An 11367-nucleotide genomic window follows, 5' to 3' on the forward strand; every position below is an offset into this window, starting at 1 on the left:
TGGGAAAGGTCTTTTTTGATGACCTAAATGCAACAATACTGAGATTTATTTGGCAAGGGGAAAAAGCATGAATTAAAGTGAAAACGCTACAAGAAGCTAAAGATAGTGGAGGACTTGGACTCCCGGACTGGAGATTATATTATCAAGCAGCTATTTTACCATGGCTTAAAGAATGGATAATGCTGAGAAACAAAAGACTATTGTACCTACAGATTGGTTGGCATGCCTTCCTAGGGTACGGGAAGAATAAAACACACAGATATTTTCAAAACCATTTCATAAGGAATGCTCTTCTTTTAGAATGGGAAAGAATAAAAGAGAAAATTTATATCAAGCTACCTGAATAGCTTTCAACAATGGAAGCTTTTGCTTACCCAAATTTAATTAACTATGACAAAGTTGTGACTTATAAAGACATCTTGGACAACGAAGGAAAATTGAAAGACAGATAAGATTTACAACGACAAGATATTGATTTACCATTGTGGCCATATTTACAAATTCAAACGAGATATGAAAAAGATGTAAAGATAATGGGATTTTATAAAGAACAGACAGAATTTGATCAAATATTGTTAAAAACAGATAAAAACTTGATTAAGAAACTCTATAGATTTCTGCTAAATTTAAAGATGGAAGAAGAACAAGTAAAAGAAACAGTGATAGCATAGGCAAAACTTTTTGGATATTCTATAGATTTGGAAGACTGGCAAAAATTATGGGATAGAAATATCAAATTGACTAAAGCAGTCTCATATAAAGAAAATTTGTATAAAATGTTTTACACATGGCATATGATACCAGTAAGATTAGTGAAAATGTTTAAAAATACTTCGAATAATTGCTGGAAATATAAGCAAAGGCCAGGTTCTTACTATCATATCTGGTGGACATGCCCTAAAGCAAAAAGGTTTTGGGGTAAGATACATACATGGTTGTAAAAATGATTAAAAGAAAGATAGAATTTAAACCAGAACTGTTTTTGTTAGGAATATTATAACCTAACCATGAGAAGGAGAATGAATATTTAATATTGCATATACTGACAGAAGTGAGAATAGTATTTGCCCAATATTGGAAAAATGAAAACTTACCAACTGAAGAGGTTTTAATTAAGAAAATCTTAGGATGTGCAGAAATGGATAGATTGACCTTAGAGATTAAAGAGAAAGAAGATTCAGTTTACTTTAGAACATGGGATAATTTTTACCAATGGTTAGGAAAACAAACTAGTGAGAAATGAATGTGATATGTTACTTTGAATATATATTAGTAAGAATAACTAACTGATACATTTATAATTATTGCTTATTACACTTATTACAGTTACTTATTACTATATTAACTATTGTTAACTAAACATATGTACCCAGACAATAGTCTGTTTGCTAAAGATTGAAAATGTTATTTGGGATAACCCCAACATTGACCCCAACCCCTTCCCCACCACAATCCTGATCCCAACCCCACCCTAAACCTTAATCCTAATCCTAATCCTATTCTATCCCCAACCCTATAAAACTCAATAAAAATTTTAATAAAAAAAGACCTCCTCCCAAACAAGCACCGAGTTCTCTTGTTGTAGAGGGAGAGACTCATTATGAAGTAAAACGAACCCTTGACTCTAGACTATATAAAGGGAAGCTGCAATATTTAGTACAATTGAAGGGGTTATCCCCTATCAGAAGCCACTTGGGTGAAAAGTACTGATGTGAAAGCTGAAAGATTAATACGTAGATTTTATAATAGACATCCAAGTAAGGCAAAAGGTTAAAAAACTGACTCTGACTTCTCTTTGTTTTAGGATTTCTCTCTCATTTAGGTGACCCAACTGTCAAACCTACAGCCATCTTTCTTCTTTGTTTTTTCACTTGCCACAACTTTGGGGGAAGGGAAAATGCATTCTTCTGTTCCAGGCAAAACAATAACTTTCTTATGGGAACCAAGATCAAATCGCTCAAATGTTTGGCTGGCTAGAATTACCATTAGAGAGCCCGCCAAAGGTGTTAATTGGAGAATGTGATTTATTACAGTTAGTGGGTGGGAAGTATAACTTTTACTTTGTAACATTTTGGGGGGGGGGACTTCCAGGCCTGGTTTCACCTTTGTTCATGTAGCCATTAAAATTGTTCTTTGAGGAAAACAAATGCCTCAGAGTTCTTATTTCTTTTGGTTTCATCTATCGGAACCATGAGAAGTTTATGAGTAGTAATTGTATCATATAGTACATGGTCAATAACTAAATACAATTAGAAAAATGGCATCAAAATTAAAAGGGAGAAAGCCAGTTCATGAGGAAGTAAATTAATAAAAAAAACAGTTATGAAAAGCATATAGCTAGCCATATATTATGTCTATAAACATTATGTATCTGTTTATTTACAACCTGCAAAATGACTTCATTCTGAATCAGGGATATCTACTCTTAGGTAATGTAGCAATTCAGTGCCTGATTAGTTTCACTAAACCAGTTTCTACCTTCAGTTCTTGTGATGCATATCAATGGGAAGATTAAATTAGCTATTTAATTCACGCACATCCACTATGCAACTGGTGATTAGACATATCTTGTAGATATTTTGATTCATATTAGGTAAAATCCAACATTGCATAAAGAGAAAACAAACCATGCAATAAATATTTCTTTTTACTATATCAAGCTCCAAGAAAAATGTATTGTCACATTAGTATTTCAGAATTTGTAACATGCCATTTGTTCTGGGCGCATTAAGCGAAGGATATCTGAGATGAAAGATGGGAATAATCTGGATTTGTAGTGCAAAATGTGACGTTTTTAAAATCTTCCACTTGGTGTCATATGGTGAATTTAATGAATGAATGAATTTGAGGGTTGGTTTCCAAACGTTTCGTTACCAGGCTAGGTAACATCTTCAGCAGTGTTTAATGGATATCTGTGTCAGTATTCTACTTATATAAGGGCTTCAGGTTTCCGAGTGTCAAATGAGCGTCTTGTGATGGGAAAGGTATGAGTCATCAGACAGAAGCTTGTGATTGGGAGGTACTTCAGGTAAGGGTCATTGGAGGGTGTGAATTAGTGAGTCATCAGTGGGAGGCTGGTAATGGGTTTTGTGATGGGGAGGTGATGTCAGGTCAGGGTCATTGGAAGGTGAACTGCTGGGGGGGGAGGAGAGGGGCTTGAGGGTTGGTGTTGTCTCCAGATGGATGTTCGACTGATTTGGATTCTGAGGGGTTCATATGCTGGTCATAGATCAATGTGTCTGTTGATGGAATAGCTTGTGGAATGCCAGGTTTCGATGAAATCCCAAGTGTGGCAGGTGGCAGTGTGGCTGACAATTTTAGTGTTGCTCCAATTGAATTAGTATTGTTTGATGTCAATGTGGGTAGCGATTAGGGATTTGGGATCATGGCATTTTTCACCATTTCACCAGCATCAATTTTAATATAATCAGCTAATGTTGTGGAAAATGCTGAAAATAGCCATCAACTCACAAACTGTTACAATACTCTGTATTTCATTAAAGTGAGCTAAAGTCACTTAAAAGTCAATTTTAACTTTCATGGCAAAAAGACTATGGAAAACCATGTATTTTCTCCCAGGCAGCCTTGCATACAATTGTCCTGATTTAAATAGCTCAGGCAATCCATTGTAAAGTTTTGGACAGTAACTCCAAACAGGATTTCACAGAATCAACAGTAAACATTAATTGCTAAAAACATAAGGAAGAATTTCAGCTTCAGCAATCTCACTTTTAAAAAGCCTTTTACTTTTCAAACATAATTTGCATGAGAAAGGAATAGGTTACATTAAAATCTTCTAGTGGTGTATGTGTACATTCATACATACATTGCCTAAAGTTCAAATAGCTTGACACAGCAAAAGTTTTCATGATTTTGAGAGAGAAATACTGATTGGTTTGTTGGCTGGTGGCCAGGGAAATGTTATGACCAAATAATCATGTGTTCTGGACAGATGTATTAACCAGGCTTTGGACTAGAGCCACTGAGTATTAGAAGGTTAGTCATAGGGGCAAAGGAAAAACATCCATTCAAAATGTAGGCTAACCAGCATTGCTTCAGAGATGCGCTATTGGAGAACTCTTTGGCAGCAACTTCCATAATTATTCTGCTGATAAAATAAACAATAATCATAATTCTGGAAAGGACAGGACAGGACAGGACAGGACAGGAGAGGAGAGGAGAGGAGAGGAGAGGAGAGGGGAGGGGAGGGGAGGGGAGCTTGCTTCTGACTGTTGACTTTATTATATTTTTTGTTGATTGTTTTAATGCTCACATTTGCCCTGGGATTTTATGAAATGTGAATATAAATAGAAATAAATGTGCCTACCAAACATCCTGTCCTGGTGATTAGTTGATAATGAAAACTCCTATGAATTTTCCAGTTCTTGTTTCAGTGTGTTCCTTGAATTAACTAAAGTCATAAAAAGCAAGTATCAAGGTTAAAAAACAGTGACAAGTGTTTAAGTCATTTGTGTCATACATACTTATTATGATAACTAACAGGATTTCCCAAATGTCCCTGTCTCTTCAAAAACATTTCTGTGTCTGGTATGTCATCAGCCTCTACAGAAAACCACTGGTGTTACATTACTGGTGTTACATTACTATTTTTTCCTCTGTTGACCAGGTAGCAGCAGACAGCCAGTAGGCTAATAACCTAAGATCAGGCCTGATCCATTTTTCAGCACTCTAGGCAGCCAATGGCCATCTATGTGCTTATAACACTTGGTGGATCATTTCCTTAATTGGTTGCACTCGCTTCTGCTGTCAAAGTTTTAGCTATTAATCTATCATCTGAGGATTTAAAAAAAGTTACCTTCTATCCTTATTCCAAACTGGTGAGAAGATCTTTTACATTCTCTTTTCAAGCCTAGATACACTTGAATTTTGACCAGCATATGAAAATTGTACTCCCCAAAGACTGTGCAACCAAGTAAAACTAAATTGGAATTAATTTAAAGTTAAAATTGAACATAGTATGTAAAATTACATGTAATATGATTATTTGTCTAATAATTTCTCCATTCTCCATTTAACAACAATATTCAGAAATACTCTGGATGGCCATCTAAAGCTTTGGTGAACCTTCTTTATCCTTGCTGTTCAATATAACATCCATTTAAGGCAGCAGAAGAGAGTGATGATCTTTTCAAAGCATACCTCTGACCTGCAGACTTCTTTCATCTGAGTTAACTTCTTGTGTCAACTCCTTAATTGCGCATATCATCCATGGCCATATGAAATCAATTAGTAGTTAGCCTTGTTGTATCTCTTGGGTGTTGCCCCTAATGGTAGAAGTGTGCAAAGATGAAGTAAAATAAGCCACAGTGATATAGAGGTCTGTAAAATAATACACTTTGAGGATTCCGATTTTTTTTTCTCTTTGGTTTTATTGTGAATGAAGTATTTTGATATAACTTTTTCTTGTAACTTGCATAGAAAGTTGAGGAAGTTAAAATCTAGAGAATGTGATCCAGTTTTGTTCCATACATGCTGGAAGAATAAGAATGTATTTCTTCATAAAATATGTTTTCAATTTCTTGTTTGAAAGATATATTAAAGAAGATGACTAATTGGCATAATTCAATTAATCAAGATTAATGTTTGCCAACAGAAGGTGTTAGAGAGAAAATTTATGTGGGTATCAAGGGCAAAACTGAATCTAGCATTTGATCCAGCTCATACATCTTAGCTTAGCAAAGATTTTCTTTTCAATCCAGAAGTACAGTGAGAGATAGAAAGATATATAGCCGATGCTTCAAGGTGAATGACAGTATGATAAACTTGGGTTCCTCCAGAAGATAAAATACATCATAAATCGATCCAACGCTTACCTCATTTTAAATACTGCTGTCTTCTTTTATCATATAACACTATATAACCTCTCTCCACCTTCCTCCTTCCCATATTTTATCTGAAATTTTAATTCTAAGCAATAATCCCAACTAGCATTTTTAAAGAATATATATATATATATATATATATATATATATATATATATATATATATATATATATATATATATATAGAGATTTAGGTTATCTGATAAAAGTGTAATTAAAATGTCCTCTAAATGAAGGCTGTTAATCTTATTCCATCCTTAACATCTTAGAAAAGAATCCTCCTTTTTGAAGTTAAAGACTCAATACAAGGTGCCGACTGTGCTTTCTTCTTAGAGATGGACAAATAATTAAACTGGCATGTAGAAATGTATTTATGGGAATAAAGTAAGCATACAGAAGAAATTTCTGCCATGATCACATATTCATGTTCCTTAGTGCATCATGCATTCTGCAACCAGAATACTGTTATAGTTAAATTAATAAACAGATAACACCAAGCAGCCATACTTTCCCCAAATACAATCATCAAGAAAAGGATAATTTGATTTATTCAGTTAAAAGTAGAAGAGAACATAGAAATTAAAAGTATCATAAGTGACTTACTTTTGACTATTAATTCAAACATGTTAAATCTGAAGGCCTAATTCATTCTTTACTAAATAATTTGTTTTATGTCCATTAATCATTTTTTTATACCTGCAAACTATAAAGGATATATTGGCAGCGGAGGCAGGGAGTTGCTAGTACTAGTAAAACACAACTGAGTGACAGATTGAGTTCTTGTTTATATAAGTGATCAAATGTTTGACAAGTTCTCTTGTAATTATTTAAGGGGAAGAAGCCCTGCCCCCCTTTGTCTATATTTCAGCATGAAACTCTGGCTATATACAATTTATCTGTGTCTACAATGGCACACAGATCATAACAACTTCATTTGGTCTGAGGATATTTCTAAAGACAAATATGCTTTCTAAAAGAAAATGGGTCCATAGAAAGTCAGAATTTAATCAATGGTTGAAATAACTACAATGCTGGATGGGTCCAATTTATCAATCTTTCCTTCTGTGTGTCTTATATTTGCAATATAAGAAACACTACAATGTAATAATTAAATCAGTACAATATAAGAAAGAGTATACTTTCCAATTACTTCAGGATGCCACCATTCCGGCTACCAAACTGTTGAAAAGCTTCACTGTTGAAGGCAAGAACACATTAGATTAGGAAACCAAGTATAGCCATCTAGAAGCAATAGAGGTAGATTACAGAGAGAAACAGACAGGACTGAAGATCTGCTCTAGGCCAGTTGCCTTTATCTGAGTAATACTAGAATCAAGCATGATTTTGAGTAAAAGAGGTGCAGCTGTACTAAGCCATGTTGAACATCACTGCAAGAAATTCTCAAGGCCTGCCCTTTACGTACTACTAGACTTTTACCTCATGATATATAAGTATGTGTTACTAAAAAAAAAACTGATTTTGGCCATTGCACTCTAGCAGGAAATTGGGTAAAATTTTACTTGGAATTTCTGGAAAAAAATGGATTTTTATGCTATTCTAAAAAGCATGGGTCATAAATAATTGCAAAGTTTTGCTCAAATCAAGAAGCATACACTGTCTTATTAATATAACTGCTCATAATCCAATAAATTCATATTGAAAAGGGGATAGATAGCTAATTAAATACATTTCCCCAATCTGCAAATTTCCACTTGGTAACAATCCAGTAAAAGGAACAAGGTTATTCCAAAATAAAGAAATTGACTAATAATTTTTTTTCAGTAGGATACATGTTTATTGATAGGAGGTAAAATTGTAGGGTTGTTTTCCATTTTTTAAATTATTTATATATGTATTGAATATGATAAGGAGGGTCCAATTGCTTTTATGCATGGAATTCAATTAAAATTTTGAGGTTTTTTAAATTCCTTAACCCAGAATAAATTAAAATGAATTTATATTCACATTACAGTGGAATCCATAGAACTTAGCAAAATTTACCTGTTTCCTCCAAGCTGCAAAGCAAGAGGAATCTATATAAAACCCCAATATATATATATAATCTTTATTGCTTGGATCACACAATTTTTTAAGAGTCTTTAAAATTTATGTACAGCTGCATTAAGCAAAAGTGATTTGATCTAGTTTGAACCTTTAACCTTCAGCTGCATCATTTCCTGGGATCATAAGCTACCCTCTACAATTGCTGCATGATCCTGGGATAAGATACAACTGCTTTAAAGACTTGCAGACAAGTGTTACATGTATGCCATCACTTACATTAAAGCTCTATTTTGTAATTTAATTTGACATTGAATTCTTAGCAGATTGTAGTGAACTAGTTTTTTTAAAAGAATAGTTTGTTAAAAAAAACAAGACTAGGCAGAGTGCATGTGTTTTTCAAATCTAAGTTGCAATGAATGGTGTATAAAATGTTTGAATATGATAAGAAGCCAAAAGTAATGAAGCACATTATGGCTTGGTGTTATGATGGTAGAACTTCGTATATAATCAAAATAATCACAACTTCTTTGGGCAATTCCTTATTTGTTTTCTTGCTTTTAACCGTAATTCTTCCTACATTCAATGAAAGTTGTCAGGAAGATTAATAATGTAGTTCTTATATGAAAATATTTTTAAACTAAAACTGTATTTATTTCTTATGCAGATTTTAAGGGGAACTCCAAAACTATACTCTGATTCCTCTCCTGAAGCCAATGCACAGACTGAAATAGTTAAATTAGAACATTGCACAGCCTTGGCATCTTTGACTTCAGAATTGGTTTATTGAATTGCACTTGGAAATATACTCTATAGGAGCATACTAAATATACTAAAATGATTTTATATATATGATTTTACACACACACACACACACACACACACACCATGCTTCCCCGAAAATAAGACTGACCCAGAAAATAAACCCTAGCGTGATTTTTAGTGTGCACCTAATATAAGCCCTACCCCAAAATAAGCCCTAGTTAAGAGCCTGCCCACTCCGTCCCACTGTCTGGTTGCTCACTGCAGTAATGGGACAGGAGGCCGCATGGCGCACTGGTGCTGCCGCCATAAGGTGAGGCAAGGCAGGTGGCAGGGGTGTGTGGAGCTACCCCATGTGCCCCACACCCGTACATCTCAGGGCCTCTTCATCCAGACTACTCCCCACTCAGCGACTTCTCCCCACCCATTCAATGACCCCTCTACCCACCCACCTCTTCTCTTTCACTCCCCTCTTCAGACATAGGTGGGGTTGTTCTTGAAACCATATTGGTTGGAAACATGTGGAAGAGGCCTTGGATGCAGTAGGTAGACAATGGCTAAGGTGATGTTGATTACATATATATATATATGTGTGTGGGTGGGTGGGTGGGTGGGTGTGTACAGATACATACATACACCACAATTATTCTTTTTCAAGCCTCAAGGAAAGCCTTAAGGAAAGCTACCTGCCTTTTTTAGCAATATAAAATTAAATGTTGAGAAAAGAACAAATGAAATCAATATGGCATATTCTTTTTAATTTAATAATACAATTATTAATAAAGCAATTTTATGAAACTCAAATTGTTCAATTTAAAATAGTTCCACTGACTTTGGTTGTATTGTCCTATAGTAAATGAAGGGAAATTGCCATCTCTGAGTCTGTTGGAAATATTTAATTTTGAGGGGGATGATATATGGCTGGGAAATGAATACAGTCAAACAATTATGCTATCTTTGACAAGTAAGCTTACTTAAATATAGATTAACCACTGAAACTGAACTGTCAAACTATAGGGAAGCAATTAAACAGAATTTTGTCTCTTTCTATGGCTGTTTCTGGATTACACAGAGATTATGAAAAGAGACAAGAAAAATGCAGAGGTGGCTAAGTAGCATCTAAAATGGCTTTGCACGGGATTGATGAGTTTTCTTGGTTAAATATAGCTACAAATCATTCTGCAGAATCAAAATGGATCTGGGCAACCATAGCATGAAATATGGCTCTCCCTTTAGGATTCTCCCTTGTTCCTTTGTAGCATTTATTTGATCTGTGATTGGTTGGTTGCCATCTGGCATTCTGCCTTTCACTTCGGGTTTACAAATTTTAATTGTTTCTGCAGATGTTTTCAGAATCCTGAACCATTCTGTCCTATAACAGAAATTGATTTACTTACACAATACAGTACTCAGACATCAGGTAATTTTGAGACCAGTAACAACCATCTTGAAGCTCTTTTTAGCTCTCATATGAATCAAATGTACAGACAGTGAATTTGTCATTGCATCAGTTTGTCACCAATGCAAATCATTACTGAAAATCACATACCTCTTCATAAGTAGATAGGAAACTTACCCATATCAGGTCAATCTATACAATCAGACTTCTCATATATGTACTATTAAATTAAGTATGTTTCTATATGTGGGAGTCACGATAAAAAAATAAAAGTTTGAAAGATTTATAAAAAAAATGGATGTCGGATCCCAGTTTGGAGGAGGAGGAGAAATCAGAACCATCTGATGGGGATGACACATTTCCCCTGGAACATATGGAGAGGTCAGGGACTGAAGACGATGCTGTCCCGGGGCTCTCCAATATTGAGGGAGGTGGTCGACCAGGCAGGGAGCCACTTTATTTCACAAATGCAGGGGAGAATCGTCTGCAGACGGGCAGGGGTGATGAGAGACAAGAGTTCCTCTCTGATGAAGAATAGCTGTCTTCTCCACCTGATCCATGGGCACAGAGAGTGAAGCTGAGTGAAGCTCAGAGGAGATCGGTGAGACTGCTTGCAAGGAGGCTGCTCCATTCCCCCTTACAAGGAACACCTGGGGTCAGAGGCTGGGGGAGGGTATGTTTGTTGGGAACAATAATTTGTATCAGCATGCTCTCCCCTGACTACTGAATACCTTGACTTGTGGACTTTGACTTATGTTTCAGCCTTTCAATTTGCATACTTTGCTTTGCAGACTCTGACTCTGGATTATAGTTTATGAACCTTGTTGGCAAATTCTGCACCTGGTTTGTGGACTTAGACTTTCTTGTTTGGGGGATTGGTTCTGGTGACTAATGAACCCAGCTGGTGGGACTGGGTTTCATTGACTGTGGGTAGTTGTTTTGTGGGGAAAAGTGGAGTGGAGATTTACTAACACCCCTGGATGGCCGTCTGTCATGGTTTAGCGATGCAATAAAAGACTTCATTGGTGCCTGCATCTGCCTATGGCTATGAGACCTGGTCAGAACAACTATATTCAAGACTATTTAGCATATTCTTTATGGCCCATTAAGTCTGTTTAATCATATGTTTAATGCTATAACAAAAATTGCTTTAACTTTTCTTCATGTTTATGAAAAATGCTTTTGATTTTGTTTTTAATGAGAAATAAATTATTAATGATCTTCTCAGTTCTTGCACTTACTTCAGTGACAAGATGCAACATCAGGAAAGTGGCCATGTTTGTGCAATTAAAGGTCCAACTCTTTTTTACCTGCATTGCATACATCTAAAAAGACATATTGAACAAAAGGTGTATAACATCA

General features: G+C 35.3%; 1 long non-coding RNA gene across 1 annotated transcript; it reads right to left on the reverse strand.

Moving 5' to 3' along the window:
• Nucleotides 1-3757: 3757 nt before the first annotated feature.
• LOC120310430 lies at nucleotides 3758-5887 on the reverse strand. Its single transcript, XR_005557352.1, has 3 exons — nucleotides 5161-5887; nucleotides 4328-4411; nucleotides 3758-4105 (listed from the first exon to the last, which is right to left on the reverse strand). It is a non-coding gene; the product is annotated as an uncharacterized LOC120310430 (long non-coding RNA).
• Nucleotides 5888-11367: the final 5480 nt, after the last annotated feature.

This window comes from Crotalus tigris, unplaced genomic scaffold, assembly GCF_016545835.1.
Source record: "Crotalus tigris isolate CLP2741 ecotype Arizona unplaced genomic scaffold, ASM1654583v1 scf7180000018183.1131761, whole genome shotgun sequence".
Classification (NCBI taxonomy): Eukaryota; Metazoa; Chordata; class Lepidosauria; order Squamata; family Viperidae; genus Crotalus; species Crotalus tigris.